General features: G+C 39.1%; 1 non-coding gene across 1 annotated transcript; it reads left to right on the top strand.

The window, feature by feature from the left end:
• Positions 1-11,743: 11,743 nt before the first annotated feature.
• Positions 11,744-11,847, top strand: LOC112780468 (small nucleolar RNA R71). Its single transcript, XR_003191301.1, has one exon. It is a non-coding gene; the product is annotated as a small nucleolar RNA R71 (small nucleolar RNA).
• Positions 11,848-25,560: the final 13,713 nt, after the last annotated feature.

The raw sequence follows: 25,560 nt of genomic DNA, 5'->3' as shown, positions 1-25,560 counted from the left end.
GGTGGATCAAGCTAAGGTATAGGTAATTGAAAAATTACCACCACCTGCCAATGTTAAGGCAATCAGAAGCTTTCTAGGGCATGCAGGATTATATAGGAGGTTTATAAAGGATTTTTCAAAAATTGCAAAACCTCTAAGCAACCTGCTAGCTGCTGACACGCCCTTTGTGTTTGACACAGAGTGTCAGCAGGTGTTTGAAACTCTGAAAGCTAAGCTGGTCACAGCACCAGTCATTTCTGCACCAGACTGGACATTACATTTTGAACTAATGTGTGATGCCAGTGACCATGCCATTGGTGCAGTATTGGGGCAAAGGCATGACAAGCTTCTGCATGTCATTTATTATACTAGCCATGTTTTAAATGATGCCCAGAAAAATTACACAACCACAGAGAAAGAATTACTTGTAGTGGTTTATGCCATTGACAACTTTAGATCATACTTGGTAGGATCAAAAGTGATTGTGTACACTGACCATGCTGCTCTTAAATATCTACTTACAAAGCAAGATTCAAAACCCAGGCTCATAAGATGGTTATTGCTTCTGCAAGAGTTTGATATAGAAATAAGAGACAGAAAAGGGACAGAAAACTAAGTGGCTGATCATCTGTCCCGAATAGAGCCAATAGAAGGGGCGTCCTTTCCCTCTATTGAGATCTCTAAAACCTTTCTGGATGAGCATTTGTTCGCCATTCAGGAAACACAGATATTGCAAACTATAAAGCTGCAAGGTTCATACCCAAGGAGTACAGCAGGCAACAAAAGAAAAAATTAATTACTGATGCAAAGTACTACTTGTGGGATGAACCCTATCTCTTTAAGAGATGTGCAGACGGAATAATCTGAAGGTGTGTGCCTAGAGAAGAAGCACAGAAGATCTTATGGCATTGCCATGGGTCACAATATGGAGGCCACTTCGGAGGTGAGCGAACAGCCACCAAGGTCCTCCAATGTGGCTTCTACTGGCCTACCCTTTATAGAGATTCCCAAGAGTTTGTACGTAACTGTGATAGTTGCCAGAGAGCTAGTAATCTGCCTCATGGTTATGCCATGCCTCAACAAGGAATCTTGGAGATTGAGTTGTTTGATGTATGGGGTATTGACTTCATGGGGCCTTTCCCACCATCATACTCAAACACTTATATTCTGGTTGCAGTGGACTATGTATCCAAATGGGTAGAGGCCATTGCCACACCCACTAATAATACTAAGACAGTGCTGAAGTTCCTCCAGAAACATATCTTCAGCAGGTTTGGTGTCCCTATAGTACTAATCAGTGATGGGGGCACCCACTGCTGCAACAAACAGCTTTACTCTGCCATGGTACGGTATGGAATTAACCACAAGGTGGCAACTCCATATCATCCACATACAAATGGGCAAGCTGAAGTCTCTAACAGAGAACTAAAAAGAATCCTGGAACGGACTGTAAGTACCCGTAGAAAGGATTGGGCAAGAAGCTTGGATGATGCTCTGTGGGCCTACAGAACAGCATTCAAGACTCCTATAGGGACCTCTCCATACCAGCTTGTGTATGGTAAGGCCTGTCATCTGCCCGTGGAATTGGAGCACAAAGCCTACTGGGCAACCAGATTCTTGAACTTTGATGCCAAATTAGCTGGAGAAAAAAGATTGCTCCAGCTGAATGAGCTAGAGGAATTCAGACTCACTAATTTCGAAAATGCCAAGCTTTACAAAGAGAAAGCAAAAAGGTGGCATGACAGAAAGCTGTCATCTAGGGTCTTTAAACAAGGACAGAAGGTTCTGCTGTTTAACTCTAGACTCCGGCTATTCCCCGGGAAACTGAAATCCCGGTGGAGGGGACCATATGTGATTACAAGTGTATCACCATATGGCTATATGGAGCTTTAAGACATTGATTCTAATAAGAAGTTCATTGTTAATAGACAGCGAATCAAGCATTATCTTGAAGGCAATGTTGAGCAAGAGTGCTCAAGGCTGAAGCTAGATTAAAAGCTCAGCAAGGTTCAGCTAAAGACAATAAAGAAGCGCTTGCTGGGAGGCAACCCAGCCATTAGCAAAACTCTTTCTATTATTTTATTTTATTTTATTCTATTTTTTGTTTTATTTATTTTTAAATTAAGTAAGTTCAATATTAATAATCTTCAAGGTAAAGAATCAATTGCATAAGTTCACAGGGTTACAGAAGGATTCAGAGCACAAAACAGTAAAAAGAAGCTCACTGGTGCAAAAAAGCCAGTAAGAGCTATTTTGGGCGTTAAACGCCTAAAAGGAGCATATACTGGGCGTTTAACGCCAGTAGAGATAGCCATCTGGGTGTTAAACGCTAGAAAGAAGCAGCTTCTGGGCGTTTAACGTCAGATTTACAGCATCCTGGGCGTTCAGAAAAACGCCCAGTGACAAAGGAGTTTCTGCCGTTTAACGCCAGCTAGAAGCAACAGCTGGGCATTAAACGCCCAGACCAAGCACCAGTTGGGCGTTAGACGCCCAAAACATGCAGCAGTTGGGCGTTTAACGCCAAGATTGTGGGGAGTAGGTAATTTCGTTTTCAATTCAAATTTTTTCCATTTTTCATGTTTCAATTCATGATTTCTTGCATAAACATGTTACAAATCCTAATTTTTCAAATCTTTTTTCAAAAAGATATCAAATGTATCTTAATTCTAAACATAAACTTTTTTTAATCCTCTTCAACTTCTTTTCAAATCTTTTTCAAAACAAATCTATCTCTCTTCTTCAAAAATCTTTTCAACTCATCAATATCTTGTTCAAATCTTCACAATATCTTTTTCAAAACAAAGCTATCTTTTTCAATTATCTTTCATATTATTCATATCTTTTAAATTTTAAAGTGCATCCTTTTCCTATCATACTTATCTTTTACAAATCATATCTTTTATTATATCTTCTTCAAAATTTTTGAAAACCCACCCCCCTTCCCTTTAAATCCTAGTTCGGCCTCCCCCCTCCTTCATAGTTCGGACTTGGCTCTCCTCATATCCTACTTCTTTCCTTTCTTTTGGTTGAGGACAAGGAAACCTCTAAGTTTGGTGTGTCTATCCGTGATCACTAAGCCAATACCCACTAAGATCATGGCTCCTAAGGGAAAACAAACCAACTCAAAAGAGGAGATCTCAAACCAGTCTCCAGAGGCTGGCTGGACTTCATTGGGCGCTCTATACTGCCCACTAGCAACTGCTCTGAGGTCACCATCAGAAGAGCAGTGATGATTCATTTCATTATGCTGGAAAAAGAAGTGGAAGTTCATCAGCTAATTGCTTGTGAGCTCTACAAAATTGCAAACAAGAACTCTAAAGATGCCAGATTGGCTTATCCAAGCTTGGTCTCTCTGTTATGTAAAGATGCTGGGGTAAAAATGGGAGTAGATGAGTATATCTCAGTTGAGCAACCAATCACCAAAAATTCTATAGAAGGACAACAAGTGCAGGATGACCCCATCAAGAGGAGAGCACAGGAGTTCCTCCTAGAAATCCCTCAAATTGAATACTAGGAGCGCCTAAAAGCATCAGTCACCAAGTTGCAAGAAGCTGTGGATTAACTGAAAGAAGAACAGCAAAATCAAAACAGCATGCTCTGCAAACTGCTTAGAGAATAAGAAGAGCAAGGGTGTGAACTGAAGGAACTGAAGCGCCAGAAGCTATCTTTTGAAGGGCCAAGCACTCCACAGACTAAAGAGGCATCCACATCCCAAATTCAAGGTTGTTGAGTTCTAATCTTAGCCTTAACTCTGTGATAATTATTCTTATTAGAAATTTACCTTAGAAGTCATATATGAGTAGTAGTAATCAGTATATCTATTTTAATTTTATCTCCAATTAAGCTATAATTTATTTTTCTCATCATCATCAAACATGAATAAAATAGTAGATTTTTAGAATAAGGAGGCAATTTTTTCGAGTTCTTAATAAGGAAAATTCTAATTATCTATATGTGGTGGCAATGCTTTTTGTCTTTTGAATGAATGCATGAACAGTGCATGTTTTTGATATTGAATTTTATGAATGTTAAAATTGTTGGCTCTTGAAATAATGATGAACAACAGAAATATTATTGATAATTTGAAAAATCATAAAATTGATTCTTGAAGCAAGAAAAAGCAGTGAATACAAATGCTTGCAAAAAAAAAAAGCAAGGGTTAATTAGATTAACGTTGGCCACTAACGTGGTGGTAATTGCCATTTCCAACGTTAGTGACAAAGGTGAGTGTCACTAACGTTGGCCTATCGCTCCTTGCTCCACGTTACCCTTCACGTTAGTGGTCTTAACGTGGGCAATGTTGGCCTAGTCCAACGTTAGTGACAAAGGTGAGTGTCACTAACGTTGGCAATTTCTTCCTCCTCCCACGTTAGAGTTCACGTTAATTAGATTAACGTGGCTCTTAACGTGGCTTATGTATGGCCTTTTGGAACGTTAGTGGTGTTTACTTTTACCACTAACGTTGGAGCTCCTCTTTTTATTTCACGTTAGCTCCCACGTTAATGTAACTAATGTGGGCTATGATGGCTTTCGAAGGCATTATTGGCGATTACTTTTCTCATTAACGCCACAAGCTTATGCCCATTCCACATTAGTGGTCACGTTAATTAGACTAACGTGGCTACTAACGTGGCTCTTACTTGCTTCCTTTGTCCTGAAATCAAGCAAATAAAGTGCATCAAAGCTCTATTCCAAGTCATGAGATCATGCATTATCCAGTTTGTCATTCAATTCATGCATAATTCTCATGAAAACATGTAAAGTTCACAATGCTTGCTTGAATCAAGATGTAAGTATATTTCTACCCAAAACTTGCTTATTTACTAAGAAAATGCATGAAACTACCCTAAAACAGTAAAGAAAAGGTCAGTAAAATTGGCCAAAATACCCTGGCATCACAACACCAAACTTAAAGCTTGCTTGTCCCTAACCAAGTACTGAAACATCAGAATGATGAATGAAAGAACGAGAGAAACAAGTTCTTATTATAGAAGTAAAGCTCTTGGTTTATGGGGTTTCATGCATAGCAACTTAGGTTCATTCCTTTACTGGTTTCCAGGTCCTTATCATGCTCTTGAATACTTGCTTGATTGCATCCTATGAGATCCTTATTCTTTGATCCTCCCTTTTTTTTTTCTCAGGGTTTATTGCATCCTTAGGCTAAGTGCTCTGTGAGGGGGCAACTCTTTAAAGTAAGCTTTCAGCCAACACTTCCGAACCAGTTGGTTCAAGGTGCTAGGTGTTGAAACACCCCTAAGGATTTACTCCTTCAAGTCTCTCTCCCCCATACATGCACACCACAGGCACATGGTTTGTTATTTTCTTTCTTTGAGGCCTTGGTGTACAGCACCTCTTTGGGTTACTAAATGTTCTGTAGCAAAAGTTGCTCTTGATAGTGGACTTTCAGCTGATAATCCCGGGTTAGTTAACCCAAGTTACCAAGTGATAAGGTGATGAGCGGATATTTTATACACTTTTTGGTGTTAAATTCATGTAGTTTTTAGTATGTTTTAGTTAGTTTTTAGTATATTTCTATTAGTTTCTAGGAAAAATTCATATTTCTAGACTTTACTATGAGTTTGTGTATTTTTCTGTGATTTCAGGTATTTTCTGGCTTAAATTAAGGGAGCTGAGCAAAAATCTGATTCAGGCTGAAAAAGGACAGCAGATGTTGTTGGATTCTGACCTCCCTGCACTCGAAATGGATTTTCTGGAGCTACAGAAGTCCAAATAGTGTGCTCTCAATTGCGTTGGAAAGTAGACATTCAGGGCTTTCCAGCAATATATAATAGTTCATACTTTGCTCAAGGATAAACGATGTAAACTGGCGTTCAATGCCAGTTTCATGTTGTATTCTGGCGTTAAACGCCAGAAACAGGTTACAAGTTGGCGTTAAACGCCCAAAACAGGTTACAACCTGGCGTTTAACTCCAAAAACAGCCTAGGCACGTGTAAAGCTCAAGTCTCAGCCCCAGCACATACCAAGTGGGCCCCAGAAGTGGATTTCTGCATTATCTATCATAGCTTATTCATTTTCTGTAAACCTAGGTTACTAGTTTAGTATTTAAACAACTTTTAGAGATTTATTTTGTACCTCATGAAATTTTAGATCCGAACTTTGTACTCTTTGACGGCATGAGTCTCTAAAATCCATTGTTGGGGGTAAGAAGCTCTGCTGTGTCTCGATGACTTAATGCAATTATTTCTGTTTTCTATTCAAACACGCTTGTTTCTATTTAAGATGTTCATTCGCACTTCAATATGATGGATGTGATAACCCGTGACATTCATCACCATTCTCAACCTATGAACGCATGACTGACAACAACCTCCATTCTACCTTCGATTGAATGAGTATCTCTTGGATTCCTTAATCAGAATCTTCGTGGTATAAGCTAGAATCCATTGGCAGCATTCTTAAGAATCCAGAAAGTCTAAACCTTGTCTGTGGTATTCCGAGTAGGATTCAGGGTTTGAATGACTTTGACGAGCTTCAAACTCACAAGGGTTGGGCGTAGTGACAGACGCAAAAGGATCAATGGATCCTATTCCAGCATGAGTGAGAACCGACAGATGATTAGCCGTGCGGTGACAGCGCACCTGGACCATTTTCATTGAGAGGACGGATGGTAGCCGTTGACAACGGTGATCCACCAACACACAGCTTGCCATAGGAGGAACCTTGCGTGCGTGAAGAAGAAGACAGGGGGAAAGCAGACATTCAGAAGACAAAGCATCTCCAAAACTCCAACATATTTTCCATTACTGCATAACAAGTATTTATTTCATGCTCTTTTATTTTTCACAATTCAGACTGACAATCATAATTAATCTCTTGACTAAGATTTACAAGATAACCATAGATTGTTTCAAGCCAACAATCTCCGTGGGATCGACCCTTACTCACGTAAGGTATTACTTGGACTACCCAGTGCACTTGCTGGTTAGTGGTACGGAGTTGTGAAAAGTGTGAATCACAATTTCGTGCACCATAAGGCACCCCTGAGAGCTTAGTCATCCAAGCATATCCTTTGCACAGGAGCACCACAGACATATGCCTCATTATTCAAACCCTTGGTGACTAGCCTTATTTCTTATTATTTTTCTTTCTTTTCAAACTCTTATTGTTCTTTCTCTTTTTCTTATTAGGATCTTGTTGTTTGGCTAATCTCATAGGATGTGTTTCAAGCATGTAATTCAATACACATGAGTGCCCTCATACCTTATAGGTGATCCAACTTAGTTAATCTATTATCCTACCACAAACCTTTAGGACTTAATTCACTATATGAACCCTACTCTAGTTTCTTTCATAACATTCTCTTTCATTGAATTCAAGGGGCAAGCATACAAATAACTAGGATGAAAATGAAAATAGCTAACTTGGACCAGCACACATAGACTTAATAACTGAAAATGCTAAAGACAGAATTGAAAATTCCTAAGCTACTATGGAAGCATGTCCTATTTCATACATGATTTTCCTTATTTAGACTTGAAAAAGATAAAACAAAGAGGGAACTCCACCACCTTTTACTCATGGGTATGCCCATGCTCTCTCTCTTGTTTGTCCTCTTTGTGTCCACTTGTGTTTCCTTGTATCCGTGTCATTCTGGCTCTTTTTCAATCCTCAAGTGCTTTCCTTACTGATTCATGACTCCTTTTGACGCTTTCTCTTTCTTCTCGTGCTAATTCATCCTTCACCTCTTCATATCTTGTGATTCCCGGATGTAATATAGGCAGTTGTCCGACTAAGTATTCGAGCCTGGCTTGAGTGTTCACATGATGTCCAGTCTCACTCATGTAAACTCCTTCTGAGAATGCCCTGTGTTCGTCGAAGAGTTCTGCCTGTTCTCTTTGTTTCCGATACATCTCATGTATGTGTTCACCTTGATGTGCTTGGATGTAGATTAGCTTTTGGATGGCTTCTTGTTGTTGATCTTCCTTTTGATTCATCCTTTGTAAAGATTCATCCCATTGTCTCCCTTGTTCCAATTGCTACTCCATCAATTGCTTTTGCCACTCCTCGTGCTGATTCATCCATCTGGAGAATGATTCTTCCTAGAGGTCCATCATTTGTAGTTGAAGCTCTTTCTGTGCCCCTTGATTCTCCACGTATTTTCTAGATAATCCATCAATGGCTTCCCGTAATTGGTGCATGTCCAAAGTGGCTGGGACTTGCTCCTCTGGGTCTTGTCCTTCTACAACTTGATGGGCTGTCCTCTTTCTTAGCCTTCATTGAGGTAGGGGAGATGTAACAGCATGCATCCGTCGAACAGTAATTGGGATGCCAGCTTTTATCCATTCGGGGTTCTCATCTTCGAACACCACCCGAGCCCTGTCACACAGACGAAAAATAGTGCTGGGGTAGCCTAACCTTGATCTCTCCCCCTTTAAGTATACATTGCACCATTGTTGCTCTCTTAAGATTTACCTCTGAGTTGTTTCCGGCGAAGAGGATGGATCTCCTTATAATTTTGAACCACCCCTTTGCTTCCGGAGTGAGGTCCCCTCTCTTGATGAACTTAGGCTTCCTCTGGGAATCTCGTACCCAATCAGCTCCTTGTACGCAAATATCTTGCAAAATCTGGTCATAATTAGGACTGCTGTCTATTCTGGATTGATAGCTCTCTTCCGCGAATGGTATGGTTTGTAGCTTTAACACCATCATGACGCTCATGGGACTAAAGTCCACTGTTGCTCCTCTTACAAAGCTTATATAGGACTCATCTGCCCTATCATACCTGACTACGTTTGCATCAATTCTCTCACAGGAGTTGCATTTACTTTTGTGACCAGATCAGTGAGGAGCTCCCATCTTCTCTTTTCCACCTTTTCAGTTTTCTTGACTTGAAAGCCTAGCTCATATATGATCTCCTTATCAGCCATCCACCCGAATTGCAATGCATGGTAAAAGATTCTAAATTTCTTCTCATCGAAAGCGCGTTGCTCCATAGGCTCCTTCCCTTTTCTTCTTTTAGAGCTCGATGATGCCATGAGTGGCCTTTGATTTTGTATTTGTAAAAGTGTGGATAGTTGAAAGAGTGTAGCTAAGGGCATGGGTGAGAGTGTTTTTGATGGAATAAGAGGTGTTGAAGGTATGAGCATTGGAATGTGAAAGGGTACGGACTAGGAACCACTTACATAGAAAAGTAATGAGTAAATGAAAGGTGTGGATTGATGGTATAGTCTAATAATGAACGGATGGGGTTTAGTATGGGATGGGCACAAGGATCATCACTTTTATGATGGGGTTGGTTCGGTTTCCAAGCGTGTTATTCCTCCAATGTTGCATGGCAACATTTCCCAATGTATTCCCCTTGAAGACATGTGTATAGTCCCCGTTTTTGAAGTGGCCGAACCCTCCTTCTTTAATTGTCCCATCAATTCCTTCCAATCTTCCCTTCATTTCTCCTACAAGATAAAAGGAATGTAACTCATGAATTTTAGATAGTGGCGGAAAAAATTAAAAAATGGGATAATTACTTTTTAAAATTTTTCTTTTTAACTAACTGAGTGCTATTCATGAATGCAAACCAACTGACTATTTAACTGTCCATGTATGCAACATTGGTGACACCAAACTTAGTTTGTGGCCATGTGGTGTAAAAAGATTTGTTCAAGGTTCTAAGAGTAACATGATATGAATTGCATTTATGTTCTCTTAGTGTGCTTTGAACCCCAAACTTGTTCTTCACTATATGTTACATACAAGGATTCATTTAAGTGTATGACAAAGTTGATTTGGAATTCATGAACCTTGCTTTATTAACTACTTTAAAAGCATATAAAACATGGGTTGCCTCCCATGAAGCGCTCCTTTAGCGTCCCTAGCTTGACGTTCTGCCTTTGTCAGGGTGGTTGGTAATGCTTCAAATCTTCTCCCCTTGCAGTGAATCTATCTCCATTGGCTTCATTAAGGATCTCTACATGTTCTAAGGAGAGAATTCTGCTGATGGTGAAAACTTTAGGCAGCTGAGATGGGATGGTGGGGAGATGAGGTGGAATAGCTGGGAGATGAGCTGAGATCACTTTATCCCCTGGAGAGAAATCCTCTGTAAGGATCTTTTTGTTCCTCCATCCCCTTGGTGCCTTATTCCTTGTTTCTTTAAATGTTACCCTGCTCTTTGTCGCCTCCTTTCCCAGGGAAATTTTGTTGCTGGTCTCATATGACTCTGGTGGGTTTGGCTCCTCTTGGGTTTCCTTTAGCTGTTGCGCTGCACCTTCTGACTATTTTGTTTACCAACCAAAGGGATTCTAGGGTGTACTGTTTGTGCTTCGGTGCTTGTTTCTTTCACGAGTGCATCATTGTGATCTTCCCTTTGATCTTCCCTTGGTTCTTTGTTTTCTTGATCTGCTTCTTTTGAGGGTTTCAAGACATTGAATGCGAGTTGTTCATCATGTATCCTCAGTATTAGCTCTCCTCGCTCCACATCTATAAGTGCTCTGGCTGTGGCTAGGAATGGTCTTCCCAATATGATTGGGTGGAGGTGACTCTCTTCCATTTCCAATATGACAAAGTCTGTGGGAAGGAAGTAATTTCCAACCTTTACCAACACGTTTTCAACCACTTCTATTGCTTGTTTTTGACTTTTGTCAGCCAGCTTGATGACTACGTCTGTGGGCGTTAGCTCATTGATCTGCAGCTTCTTCATGAGGGATAAAGGCATTAAGTTGATGCTTGCTCCCAAGTCACAGAGTCCTTTACCAAACCTTGTTTCTCTTATGGTACAGGGGATGTGAAAACTCCCTGGATCATTCCTTTTTGTAGGCAACTCTAGTTGAATGAGAGCACTGCACTCCTTATTAAGTTTTGGTTTCTTGGTTACCCTCTTCCTGCTTCTCTGTTGAAGTATCTCCAGAGTGTTCTAAGGGTTCGTTCAGCTCTTCCTCAGTCTCCTTATCACTTATAGTGACCATCTTGCATTCTTCCCATCTCACTTTCTTTGCTTCACCTCTCGGGTTTTTTTCTGTCACTTGGTAAACTGTCAGTAGGTTTGGGAATCTTCTCAGAGACGTATCCCACTTGAAATTCCAGCCTCTTGATGGTGTCTCCCTGGTTTTTGATATTGGCCCGCACCTCCTCCTTGAACACCTTGTTATCTTGGATTTCCTTACATATGCCTTCAAGTAGAGTCTCGATTCTGGAGAGTCTATCTTCGGATGATGGTAAGCTGAGATTGGAGGGATGAGAAGGGCCATTTTGGTTTTGATATGGATATTGAGAGGTATTGTTAGGTGGGTGCTGATATGATCTCTGTGTGGAATGTTGGTGAGCTGCATTGTTGTTGGGGTTGTGACGTCTCTGATCTTGGCCTTGATCTTGTTGATTTCTCCACCCAAAGTTCGGGTGGTTCCTCCAACCCAGATTATAAGTTTTGGAGTATGGATCATGGGTCTGCCTAGGTCAGTTCCCAATGTAGTTGGCTTGCTCCTGATTACTTTCATCCTCTGCATTCGCTCCTTCTTGAGCTGCTGATGAGGTGGTGACTGCTGCCACCTGGTTCCTTTCTATCTTCTTGGTAAGATCAGCCAGCTGCTTGGTGATCATCTTGTTTTGAGCAAGAAGTGCATCCACGTTGTTCAGCTTCATCACTCCTCTAGTATTCCCCCTTTCAGAAGCATAGAACTAATCATTCTCAGCTACAGTCTTAATGACATCTATGGCTTCTTCAATAGTCTTCTTCTTATTCTCAGCTACTGCCTTCTTTGATTCATAAGAAAGACCCTCATAGAAAATATGAACTGCACCCATTTATTGAACATGTCTGGTGGGCACCTTCTTGTCAAGTCCTTAAACCTCTCCCATGCTTCATAGAGGGTTTCACCATCTTGTTGCCTGAATGTTTGTACTTCAGCTCTCAACCTGTTAATTCTCTGAGGAGGGTAGAATCTCGCCAAGAATTTTTTTCACCACATCTTCCCAGGTTGTTAAACTCTCCTTCGGGAAAGATTCCAGCCATTTAGATGCTTTGTCCTTGAGTGAAAAGGGGAACAAAAGCAATCTATAGGTGTCAGGATGAACACCATTCGACTTCACAGTATCACATATCCTTAGGAAGGTGGTGAGATGTTGATCGGGGTCTTCTTAGACACTTCCTCCGAATGAACAGTTGTTCTGAACAAGGGTGATGAGCTGTGGCTTTAGTTCAAAGTTATTGGCATGTATGGTTGGCTTTTGGATGCTACTTCTGTAATTTCCTGGGTTTGGATTGATATAAAAGCCTAGAACTCTTCTCTCTTGCCTAGTATGATTTGCTAGAGCTTCTCTGCCATGGTTGTGAGCCTCTTCTTCATGGTGGTTCTCCATATTCTCCTCTATGTTTGGTTCAAAATACTCCTCCTCTTCTTCAGTACCAACGACTCTCTTTCCTCTTGCTTCCCTCCTTATTCTAAGGAAGGTCCTCTCAGGTTCAGAATCAAAGGAAGCTGAAGCCCCGCTTCTTCTACCTGTCATACATCCAACAGAGCAAAAAGCAGGAAAGAGAATTGATGGAGAAGTTACTCCTATTAGGGGTGCTGTTAGTGTGAGTGATGCAATATATCAAACAGTTAGTGGGTTAGTGAACTGAATTGTAAAAAAAAAAATTGAAGATAACACCACAAATGGGTAAGGGGTAAAGGAAAGAAAATAACTAAAACTGAAAGTAAATCACTCAAATGAAATTAAACAAAACAAAAGAAAAATGCTCTATCTAGTTATCCACTAATTTAATCATTGTTGATTTGATAAACCCCGATTTTGTGATTTATCTTGTGCTTAATTTGGGGGATTTCATCACCTTTTCTCACATTTATTCAATGAAATAGCATGATTTTGTAATTCTCCCTTGATTTGTGCTTAAATGTGAAAACATGCTTTTTAGGCCTTAAAATAGCTAAATTTAATCCACTTTAATTCCATTCGATACCTTGATATGTTTGTTGAGTGATTTCAGGTTCATAAGGCAAGTATTGGATGGACGAAGTGAGGAGAAAAGCATGCAAAGTGGGAGAACTCATGAAGAAATGAAGGAACCATAAAGCTGTCAAGCCTGACCTCTTCGCACTCAATCGACCATAACTTGAGCTACAGAGGTCCAAATGAGGCGGTTCTAGTTGCGTTGGAAAGCTAACATCTGGGGCTTCAAATTGATATAACATTTGCAATATGTTGCCTGATTCATAGGGGCTCGCACGCGCCATGTATGCGCGCATGCCGATGCTATCTGTGGCCCACTAAAGTGAAGTCCCCCCCCAGCGATTTCTGAAGCATTTTGGGCCCAATCCAACACATTTCTGATGCTATTGAACCCAAGAATTGAGGGAGGAATGAACCAAGTAGTCATAGTTTAGCTTTTATCATGTTTTAGGGGTAGAATTCTAGAGAGAGAGGCTCTCACCTCTCTCTAGATTTTAGGGTAGTTTTAGTTAATTCTTCTTGGATCCAAGTTATAATTCTTGTTTTGATTTAGTTTTCCTTCTTAATTTCTTGTATTACATCTTTGCTCTTCTAGTTTTACTTGTTCATTTCCCTTATTTTGTTACTTTTATTTTGATGAACCATTGTTGAATCTTAATTTTCTTTAATGCAATTTTATGTTTCTATGTTCTTTTATGTTGATCTTGATTGTTATTATTGATTTCTTGCAATTGGTAGTTGGTAGATTTATTATTCTTGCACTTTTATTATGCTTTCCTTTATTACCCACCAAGTGTTTGACAAAATACTTGGTTGGGCTTTAGAGTAGATTTTGAGCATTCTTGGCTTGGAAAGAGTAATTGGGCAATCTTGAGTCATGGAAACCCAACTTATGTTGGTGATCTAGAGTTGTTAGCTAATATTGTTTCCATTGACGCTAATCTTTTGCTAATTTAATTAGTAAGTTGATTAGGACTTTTGGATTGAGATTAGCTAGTCTTATTAGACTTTCTCTCATGGAAGATAATATGATACCTTCTTCCAATGTTGGAGATGACGTAATAAGATAAATTCTTGTTATTATTATGGTATGATTGATTAGTCTTATTTGACTTTCTCCCTATTTGTTGGAGTTGACTAAATAAGATGAATTAATCATTGCATGACTAGGATAGAAAGCCTATGATCTCAACACTTGCCATGAATGTCTCTCTTTATTACTTGCTTTCTTTAGTTACCTGTTTGATTTACTTTTCTTGTCATTTATTTTGTTGCCCCTCTTATCAACCAAAAACCCCCTTTACCCCTTCATAGCCAATAATCATTCACTTCATTGCAATTCCTTGTGAGACGACCCAGAGTCTAAATACTTCGGTTAATTTTCATTGGGGTTTGTACATGTGACAACTCAAATTTTTTGATTGGGAGGATTGTTTGTTAGTGTAGAACTATGCTTGCAACGAGAATTCAATTGAGAAATTCTATATCAACAAAAGTTCACACATCAAAATGGCGCTGATGCCGGGGAGTTGCCATGGTGTTATATTATTGGCTATTGTGAATATTGTGAATATGTTTGTCTTTTGCTTATTGTTAGTTTTAGTTAGCTTTAAGACTTTGTTGCTTATTTTTGTTAGATTTTATTTTTATTTGCTATCATGAATTCTCATCCTCACTTTGGCTATGAGTTTGGCTCAAATTATGTTGTAGGAAATGGGAACTACAATGAGGATGTGCATCAAGGATGGAACAATCAAAGGTGGGAGGAGCCTCAAAGGATTGATCACCCTTCTTGGCAACAACCCCCTCCGGTTTCTTATAGGTATAACTCCAATCCTAATGCATATCAATCTAATGGATGTGGTAACCCTTATTGTAATTGTCAACAACCACCACCACATGCCTATGAACCACCCCCTCAACATGACTTTGAACCACCTTACTCACAAGCCCCCTACCACCAAACACCTCATTATGACCCTAATCCTTATCCACCATACCGACCACCTTATGAACCATATGAACCACACATGAAACCACCACCATTCCAACACAATTACTCTCAAGAACCACCTCAATATACACCGCCTCCATACCCTTACCAAGATGAACCAACTTCCAATTATGAAACCTCCTTCCCAAACAATAAACCTTCTTTTTCTACACCACCTCCAATAGATGATCCTCTCCAAGAATGTGTTAGTTCTTACATTCGAAGGCAAAAAGAGAACCAAAAGGAGTTTAAGGAGCTAGAAGCCAAGATGGCTATCCTAGCGGAAGCCGTTAGCAATATGGTCTCCTCCCGCCTAAGCCTATGCGATCAAGGAACTCCCATTGTTGAATGTGGAGTAGCAATCAAGGAGCATAGTGAGGGAGTGAGTTTAGAGCTTTAAGGTGTAGAAGAAGGGGTGAAACAAGGATTGCCACAAGGGGAGGAAGTTAAGACAATTGAGCCGGAAGAAGTGGTTGAAGCCTTTGAAGAGGTTGACCAAGAGATGGATTCAATCATTGAAGAATTCTTATGTACAATTGAATCCTCTCAAATTGGGTTTGACATAGAAGGTAAGGAAGAAGATACCTCACCTTCTATACCCTTGGTAAGCAATGAAGAAGAGATTGAATTGGAAGAAAGCTACCAAGCGGAGGAGGTTGAGCAAGAAGCAAGATCCATCATTGAAGATGATTCTACACCAACTAATGAGTCTTTTAGAATTGATGAATCTCCTTCATTGTGTTGTGAAATTGATGACAAGGAGGACCGTGCACAACCTCCAACACATGGTTTGAGCAATGAAGGGTGTATAGAAGAAGTTGGTGAGGAAGGAATTGAAATCGAAGAAGCTTGCAACGAGGTGGAAGATGCAAAGAAAGAGCACAAGGGAATGGATCTCACATTAGCTAAGTGTCGGGAAGTCCCCCTTCCTAAGTCACCATCCTACACAATATTCAAGTGCGTAAAATTCTTATCTCTAAGCTTTAATTTCCCACTTGAATATGGTTTGATTGAAAGTGATGGTCAACTTAGAGCTCTTTGTGAAATTAAGAGTAGGAGAGAGTTGTGTAGTGGTTGGAAATATCATTCTAGGTTTATTATGGTTGCTTCCTCAAAGTTTGATTGCAAGGTTTGGTGTGGAGCTAAATTGTATGGGTCTAGGAAGTTGTTTGGAGGCTTCTTTGAGAATTCCAAGGCTAAACTACCCAAGTGGAATCATGATAATCACTTTGAAGATGGGTGTCAAAACAAAGTGTGGGATCCCGGATCACACGAGAAGAATCAACTTTGGGAGCTCATGGTTTATAAAGAACTCCATCAAAGCTTGAAAATATTAACATTGAAGAATGGAGCTTATTGGAGATTCAAGCATTGGTGGATGTTCCAAGATGGTTACAAGCACAAGCCACCATAGGAGGAGCTCCCCATAAGTCCAACTTAAGGACAATAAACAAAAGTGCTAGGTGGGAGACACCCCACCATAGTAAACTCTTTCCACTCTCTTTTAGATTTGGTTAATAAGTGATTTGAGTTGCCATTATGGGTAGTTTTTGTTATTTTCTATACTCTTATACATTTTTCTTTGATTGATTGGTTGTTTCTTAGTTTGTTTTGATTAGTTTAGTTGTTGTTGAGTTGCATTTTGCTTGTAGTATAAGTTTTGTTTTTAGTGTGTTTAAAAATTTTTTAAAAACCAAAAAGATTTATTGTTGAATTTAATTTTGGTTATATTAGAATGCTTATAGATTAGGAGAATGCCCTGCTTAAAAAAAATAATTAAAAAAAATTTAAAAAAAATTTTAAAAAAATAATAATAAAAATTTTTTTTCCCTTTTCTTCCATTTTCTTTTATTGTATTTCCTTGTTTTCATTCATTGCATTTTAATTTTATTTTTGTAACTTGTTTTCCCTTTTATTTTCTAAGTTTCTTATTTTAACATTGGTGTTAGATTACTCTTACTCAAAATTGTTGAGAATTCTTTGGATTATTTTGATGCTTCGTGACTTGTTTGGCATTAATTTTAATATTTGCTCTACACACAAGATTAGTGCTTTCGTCTTTCTTGACTCATGATCCCTTGTTTTTTATACCTCATCATCAGTGAGTTAGGATGGGACCAAGTGCTCTCATGCTTATCGCTAATCTTGTTTGTGTCAATTATTGATTAAGCTTGATGCAACGTGCTCTTCATGGCATGTACCCATGCTTTAACTTGTTCTTGCATCAAGTATTAGTTAATATGTCTTTGCTTGAATTGCTTTCTCACTCACATGTTGTAGCTACCATGTATTTGAGAACCATACTTTTATTTGGCATAGCCCCCGCCTATGTTCTAATTGCTTTCATATATTTGTTGTAGGCTTAATTTTCTTTCTTTTTCTCTCCTTTGAGGTTGGCCACCAAGAAGGAAAGGAATGGAAGGGCTTCTAAACGGGGCAACAAACAAGTTCACCCGCACAACCCTTTGAAGAAACTCATCAATTGTAGCAACCCGTCCACTTTACTCTTCTTTGCATGCACCGAGGATGGTGCAAATTTTTAAGTGTGGGGAGGTCGTCCGACCGACCTCCATGCGTAACAACTTCCTTTTTTTTAACACCAATTCTTAATTTTTGTCCTTGTTAGTTAGTTGTTGCATTGCATGATAGGTTGCATGCTAGTTAGAAATTGTACATATTTTACCACTTCTTTTTATGTTAGGACTACTTGGTTAGGGTGATGATTTCTTTTCCAAGAAACTGTTTTTAGGGCACCCTACCAATTTGAAAAAATTTTTTGTTGAACTTGCTTGAAGAATGTATTTTGGAACATGGTTTTTGAGCTAAGAACACAAGCATGTGATTTTTGAGCCTAATTGTATGGTTACATCATATAACCACTTATTTTCATTCTTGTGTGCATTATTCTCTTTCTATGATTGTAATCTTTGATTTGTTTGATTCTATATGTCTATTATTCCATGTATACGTGCATTTATATGATTGAGGCCATCATTTCATTTAGCTCACCTATCCAAATAGCTTACCTTTCATCAACCATTGTTAGCCACTTTTGAGCCTATTTAATCCCTTTTGTTCTTAATTGTAGCACATCACTGCCCATAAGCAAAAAACAATAAATGTCCTTAATTTGGATCTTTGATTAGCTTAGGCTAGTGAGGGTGTGTATCATTTGGGTATGGAAAACTTGGGACATTGGTTGAGGTAAAAGTGTAATTTTTATTTTTATTAAAAATATTGGAAATTGGGTACATATTCATGCACCATATGTAAAACTATATGCATTGATATGTTTAACAAAATACTTGGTTAGGCTTTAGGGTAGATTTTGAGCATTTTTGGCTTGGAAAGAGTAATTGGGCAATCTTGAGTCATGAAAACCCAACTTATGTTGGTGATCTAGAGTTGTTAGCTAATATTGTTTTCATTGACGCTAATCTTTTGCTAATTTAATTAGTAAGTTGATTAGGACTTTTGGATTGAGATTAGCTAGTCTTATTAGACTTTCTCTCATGGAAGATAATATAATACCTTCTTCCAATGTTGGAGATGACGTAATAAGATAAATTCTTGTTATTATTATGGTATGATTGATTAGTCTTGTTTGACTTTCTCCCTATTTGTTGGAGTTGACTAAATAAGATGAATTAATCATTCCATGACTAGGATAGAAAGCTTATGATCTCAACACTTGCCATGAATGTCTCTCTTTATTACTTCCTTTCTTTAGTTACTTGTTTGATTTACTTTTCTTGTCATTTATTTTGTTGCCCCTCTTATCAACCAAAAACCCCCTTTACCCCTTCATAGCTAATAATCATTCACTTCATTGCAATTCCTTGTGAGACGACCCGGAGTCTAAATACTTTGGTTAATTTTCATTGGGGTTTGTACATGTGACAACTCAAATCTTTTGAATTGGAGGATTGTTTGTTGGTGTAGAACTATACTTGTAACAAGAATTCAATTGAGAAATTCTATATCAACAAAAGTTCACACATCAAAATGACATTTTGATGAACGAATTCTTGACGGTTTAGAATTTATCTAATGGAGTCTCGTTGTAAAGTATAGTTTCTAAACCAAACAATAGTCCTTTCATGCAAAAATTTGGTTGTCACATGTACAAACCCCAAATAAGAATTAACCAAAGTATTTAGACTCCGGGTCGTCTCACAAGGAATTGCAATGAAGTGAATGATTATTGGCTATGAAGGGGTAAAGGGGGTTTTGATTGATAAGAGGGCAAGAAATTAAATGACAATAAAGTAAAATGAGCAATTAAAGAAAGCAATTAATAAAGAGAGACATTCATGGCAAAGATTGAGATCATAGGCTTTCTATCCTAGTCATGCAATGATTAATTCATCTTATTTAGTCAACTCCGACACATAGGGAGAAAGTCAAACAAGACTAATCAATCATACCACAATAATAAACAAGAATTTATCTTATTACGTCATCTCCAACATTGGAAGAAGATATAGGTTATCTTCCATGAGAGAAAGTCTAACAAGACTAGCTAATCTCAATCCAAAAGTCCTAATCAACTTACTAATTGAATTAGCAAAAGATTAGCGTCAATGGAAACAATATTAGCTAACAACTCTAGATCACCAACATAAGTTGGGTTTTCATGACTCAAGATTGCCCAATTACTCTTTCCAAGCCAAGAATGCTCAAAATCTACTCTAAAGCCCAACCAAGCATTGTGTCAAACACTTGGTGGGTAATAAAGGAAAGCATAATAAATGGCAAGAAATAGTAAAATCTATCAACTACCAATTGTAAGGAAAGTAAATCAACAACTCAAATCATCAATAAAAGAAACATCAACATCAAATTTCATTCAATGTAAACAAGATCTAACATGAGCATCCATAAACATAAAAAGAAAGCATAAAAGTAAAATTAACATAAAACTAAGAATAATAGAATGGTAGAAACAAGAAATCATAAAGGAAATAAGATGAGAACATTAATCAAAACCTAGATCTAAGATGGAATTAACCTAACCTAATTCTAGAGAGAAGATGGAGCTTCTCTCTCTAGAAACTAACCTACATGATGATATACTACCAAACAATTGCTCCCCCCTTACCCAAGCTTGAATTCTGCATGAAATAGCATCAGAAATGGGTTGGATTGGGCCCAAAATGAGCTGCAAAATCGCTGGGGGCGATTTTATTAAAGTGGACCCACGGGCAGAATCGGCGCGCACGCGTCCCCTGAGCGCGAACTAACATATGACAAATTTTAAATCATTTCAGAGCCCCGGATGTTAGCTTTCCAAAGCAACTAGAACCGCCTCATTTGGACCTCTGTAGCTCACGTTATGGTCGATTGAGTGCGGAGAGGTCAGACTTGACAGCTTTACAGTTCCTTCATTTCTTCATGAGTTCTCCCACTTTGCATGCTTCTCTCCTCACTTCTTCCATCCAATACTTGCCTTATGAACATGAAATTACTCAACAAACACATCAAGGCATCGAATGAAATTAAAGTGAATTAAAATCACCAATTTTAGGGCCTAAAAAGCATGTTTTCACATTTAACCACAAATCAAGGGAGAATTGCAAAACCATGCTATTTCATGGAATAAATGTGAGAAAAGGTGATAAAATCCCCCAAATTAAGCACAAGATAAACCACAAAATCAGGTTTTATCATGATACAAAATCAATTCCCGGTAACGGCGCCATAAACTTGATGCACGGAAACTTGTCTCTCAACAAATTTCTCTTCGGCAAGTATACCGAATTATCATCAAGTAAAAACTCACAATAGAGTGAGGTCGAATCCCACAGGGATTGATTGGTCAAGCAACTTTAATCAGAGGAATGTTCTAGTTGAGCTAAGCAAAAATTGAGTTGAGATTTGCAGAAAAGTAAATGGCGGGAAAGTAAATAATAGAAAATGTAATTGCTGGAAGTAAATGGCAGAATGTAAATGACGGAAAGTAAATTGCAGAATCTTAAACGGGGGTTTGGGGAAATGAACATAAAAGTAAATGGCAGAAAGTAAAGAGAATGGGTAAGATCAGAAATGGGGGATTCATTGGGCTCAGGAGATGTTGTATTCTTCGGATCAAGTTCATTCTCATCTCTTCCTCAATCAATGCATTCATTGATCTCCTTGGCAATCTTAAGTGATTGGATTCCAATTCCTTTGTAATTCAATCTCTCAAATCTTGATCAATAGCCAATTCCTTGGTCTAATTGCTCATGAGAAGAGATGAAGTATGGTCACAGATTATACCACATGTATTCCCAAATCAAAGTGTTGGTAGGATTATATGTCACTATATCCATCCAAACCCCAATTTGGTCCAACATGAGAAAGTATTTCTAGCATGATCTCTTCATTCCTCTTCCAAGGTTCCGAAGAGATCCAAGTATGAATAGACTCTTTTCTAAGACAACTACCCAATTGGATGAAGATTGAAAGCCTTCTAGTAAAATCAAGAGAAAAGAAAGAAGAAGAATATTGAAAACTATTATTGATCCATCAAATTATAACAGAGCTCCCTAACCCAATGAAAAGAGGTTTAGTTGTTCATAGCTCTGGAAATGGAAGAAGATAAAGAAGAATGCATTCTCAAATTAACTAGAAATTACAGAAAAAGTAAAATATACAGAGTGTAGTTCTCCAAAATGCTCAGGCTCCTTTACTAGTTCAAAACTACTCCTATATATACTACTCTTCTGATCTTCTAGTTGGCTCTTCAAGTCTTGGATATAGGCCTTCGATCTTAAGTTGAAGCAGTTACAATCTTCAGTGGGCTCAGCTTTGCTTGCAGAAAAGTGTGAGTTAGGCATGGACGTTAGTTAGGACGTTAGTGATGTTAACGTTAAGTGAAAATGTGGGTTCGAGAACGTTAGTGACGATCACCTTTTTCACTAACGTTCCAAACCAACAACGATCCACGTTAACTTCAACGTTAGTGGCACTAACGTGACCACTAACGTTGCCTCTTGGTCCTTCACAAACGTTATTGGCATTCACCTTTTCCAATAACGTTGCTAATTGCCTCTTTTCCCCGCGTTAGAGTTCACGTTAGTATAACTAACGTGACCCTTAACGTGGGCATGCCTAAGCTTCGAGAATGTTAGTGACACTTACCTTTGTCACTAACGCTCCAAACACCCCTCCTTCCCACGTTAGAGTTCACGTTAATTAGATTAACATGGCCATTAACGTGGTGGTAATTGCCATTTCCAACGTTAGGGACAAAGGTGAGTGTCACTAACGTTGGCCTATCACTCCTTGCTCTACGTTACCCGACCACTAACGTGGGCAATGTTGGCCTAGTCCAACGTTAGTGACAAAGGTGAGTGTCACTAACGTTGGCAATTTCTTCCTCCTCCCACGTTAGTGTTCACGTTAATTAGATTAATGTGGCTCTTAACGTGGCTTATGTATGGCCTTTTGGAACGTTAGTGGTGTTTACTTTTACCACTAATGTTGGAGCTCCTCTTTTCTTTCCACGTTAGCTCCCATGTTAATGTAATTAACGTGGCAACTAATATGGGCTATGATGGCTTTCGAAGGCATTATTGGCGATCACTTTTCTCATTAACGCCACAAGCTTATGCCCATTTCACGTTAGTGGTCACGTTAATTAGACTAACGTGGCTACTAACGTGGCTCTTCCTTGCTTCTTTTGTCCTGAAATCAAGCAAATAAAGTGCATTAAAGCTCTATTCCAAGTCATGAGATCATGCATTATCCAGTTTGTCATTCAATTCATGCATAATTCTCATGAAATCATGTAAAGTTCACAATGTTTGCTTGAATCAAGATGTAAGTGTATTTCTACCCAAAACTTGCTTATTTACTAAGAAAATGCATGAAACTACCCTAAAACAGTAAAGAAAAGGTCAGTGAAACTGGCCAAAATGCCCTGGCATCACAACACCAAACTTAAAGCTTGCTTATCCCTAAGCAAGTACTGAAACATCAGAATGATGAATGAAAGATCGAGAGAAACAAGTTCTTATTATAGAAGTAAAGCACTTGGTTTATGGGGTTTCATGCATAACAACTTAGGTTCATTCCTTTACTGGTTTCCAGGTCCTTATCATGCTCTTGAATACTTGCTTGATTGCATCCTATGAGATCCTTATTCTTTGATCCTCCCTTTTTTTTTCTCAGGGTTTATTGCATCCTTAGGCTAAGTGCTCTGTGAGGGGGCAACTCTTTGAAGTAAGCTTTCAGCCAACACTCCCGAACCAGTTGGTTCAAGGTGCTAGGTGTTGAAACACCCCTAAGGATTTACTCCCTCAAGTATCTCTCCCCCATACATGCACACCACAGGCACATGGTTTGTTATTTTCTTTCTTTGAGGCCTTGGTTTCCAGCACCTCTTTGGGTTGCTAAATGTTCTGTAGCGAAACTTGCTCTTGATAGTGGACTTTCAGCTGATAATCCCGGGTTAGTTAACCCAAGTTACCAAGTGATAAGGCACCCCTGAGAGCTTAGTCATCCAAGCATATCCTTTCCACAAGAGCACCACAGACATATGCCTCAGTATTCAAACCCTTGGTGCCTAGCCGTATTTCTTATTATTTTTCTTTCTTTTTCAAACTCTTATTGTTCTTTCTCTTTTTCTTATTAGGATCTTGTTGTTTGGCTAATCTCATAGGATGTGTTTCAAGCATGTAATTCAATACACATGAGTGCCCTCATACCTTATAGGTGATCCAACTTAGCTAATCTATTATCCCACCACAAACCTTGAGGACTTACTTCACCATATGAACCCCACTCTAGTTTCTTTCATTGAATTCAAGGGGCAAGCATACAAGTAAGTAGGATGAAAATGAAAATAGCTAACTTGGACCAGCACACATAGACTTAATAACTGAAAATGCTAAAGACAAAATTGAAAATTCCTAAGCTACTATGGAAGCATGTTCTATTTCATACATGATTTTCCTTATTTAGACTTGAAAAAGATAAAACGAAGAGGGAACTCCACCACCTTTTACTCATCGGGATGCCCATACTCTCTCTCTTGTTTGTCCTCTTTGTGTCCACTTGTGTTTCCTTGTATCCATGTCGTTCTGGCTCTTTTCCAATCCTCAAGTGCTTTCCTTACTGATTCATGACTCCTTTCGACTCTTTCTCTTTATTCTCGCGCTAATTCATCCTTCACCTCTTCATATCTTGTGATTCCCGGATGCAATATAGGCAGTTGTCTGACTAAGTATCCGAGCCTGGCTTGAGTGTTCACATGATATCCAGTCTCACTCATGTATACTCCTTCAGAGAATGCCCTGTGTTCGTCAAAGAGTTCTGCCTGTTCTCTTTGTTTCTGATGCATCTCATGTATGTGTGCACCTTGATGTGCTTGGATGTAGATTAGCTTTTGGATGGCTTCTTGTTGTTGATCTTACTTTTGATTCATCATTTGGAAAGATTCATCCCATTGTCTCCCTTGTTCCAGTTGCTGCTCCATCAATTGCTTTTGCCACTCCTCCTGTTGATTCATCCATCTGGAGAATGATTCTTCTTGGCGGTCCATCATTTGTAGTTGAAGCTCTTTCTATGCCCCTTGATTCTCCACGTATTGTCTAGATAAGCCATCAATGGCTTCCTGTAATTGGTGCATGTCCAAAGTGGCTGGGGCTTGCTCCTCTGGGTCTTGTCCTTCTACAACTTGATGGACTGTCCTCTTTCTTAGCCTTCATTGAGGTAGGGGAGATGTAACAGCATGAATCCGTTGAACATTAATTGAGATGCCAGCTTTTATCTATTCGGGGTTCTCATCTTCGAACACCACCCCACCCCTGTCACACAGACGGAAAATAGTGCTGGGGTAGCCTAACTTTCCCCCAGAATCACTTTTCTCAGCCATCTTCCTAATGCATTGGGCTATGAGTTCATGAACCTTGATCTCTCCCTCTTTAAGTATACATTGCACCATTGTTGCTCTCTTAAGATTCACCTCTGAGTTGTTTCCGGTGGGGAGGATGGATCTCCTTACAGTTTCGAACCACCCCTTTGCTTCGGGAGTGAGGTCCCCTCTCTTGATGAACTTGGGCTTCCTCTGGGAATCTCGTACCCAATCAGCTCCTTGTACATAAATATCTTGCAAAATATGGTCATAATTGGGACTGCTGTCTATTCTGGATTGATAGCTCTCTTCTGCGAATGGTATGGTTCGTAGCTTTAACACCCTCATGACGCTCATGGGACCAAAGTCCACTGTTGCTCCTCTTACAAAGCTTATATAGGACTCATCCGCCCTATCATACCTGACTGCGTTTGCATAAAATTCTCTCACAAGAGTTGCGTTTACTTTTGTGACCGGATCAGTGAGGAGCTCCCATCTTCTCTTTTCCACTTTCTCAGCGATTTTGGGGCACTCAGTTTTCTTGACTTGAAAGCCTAGCTCATATATGATCTCCTTATCATCCATCCACCCGAATTGCAATGCATGGTAAAAGGTTCTAAATTTCTTCTCATCGAAAGGGCGTTGCTCCATAGGCTCCTTCCCTTTTCTTCTTTTAGAGCTCGATGATGCCATGATTGGCCTTTGATTTTGTATTTGTAAAAGTGTGGATGGTTGAAAGAGTGTAGCTAAGGGAGTGGGTGAGAGTGTTTTTGATGGAATAAGAGGTGTTGAAAGTATGAGCATTGGAATGTAAAAGGGTACGGACTAGGAACCACTTATATAGAAAAG

This window comes from Arachis hypogaea, chromosome 19, assembly GCF_003086295.3.
Source record: "Arachis hypogaea cultivar Tifrunner chromosome 19, arahy.Tifrunner.gnm2.J5K5, whole genome shotgun sequence".
Taxonomy (NCBI): domain Eukaryota; kingdom Viridiplantae; phylum Streptophyta; class Magnoliopsida; order Fabales; family Fabaceae; genus Arachis; species Arachis hypogaea.
This window is presented reverse-complemented; position numbering and strand designations above follow the sequence as displayed.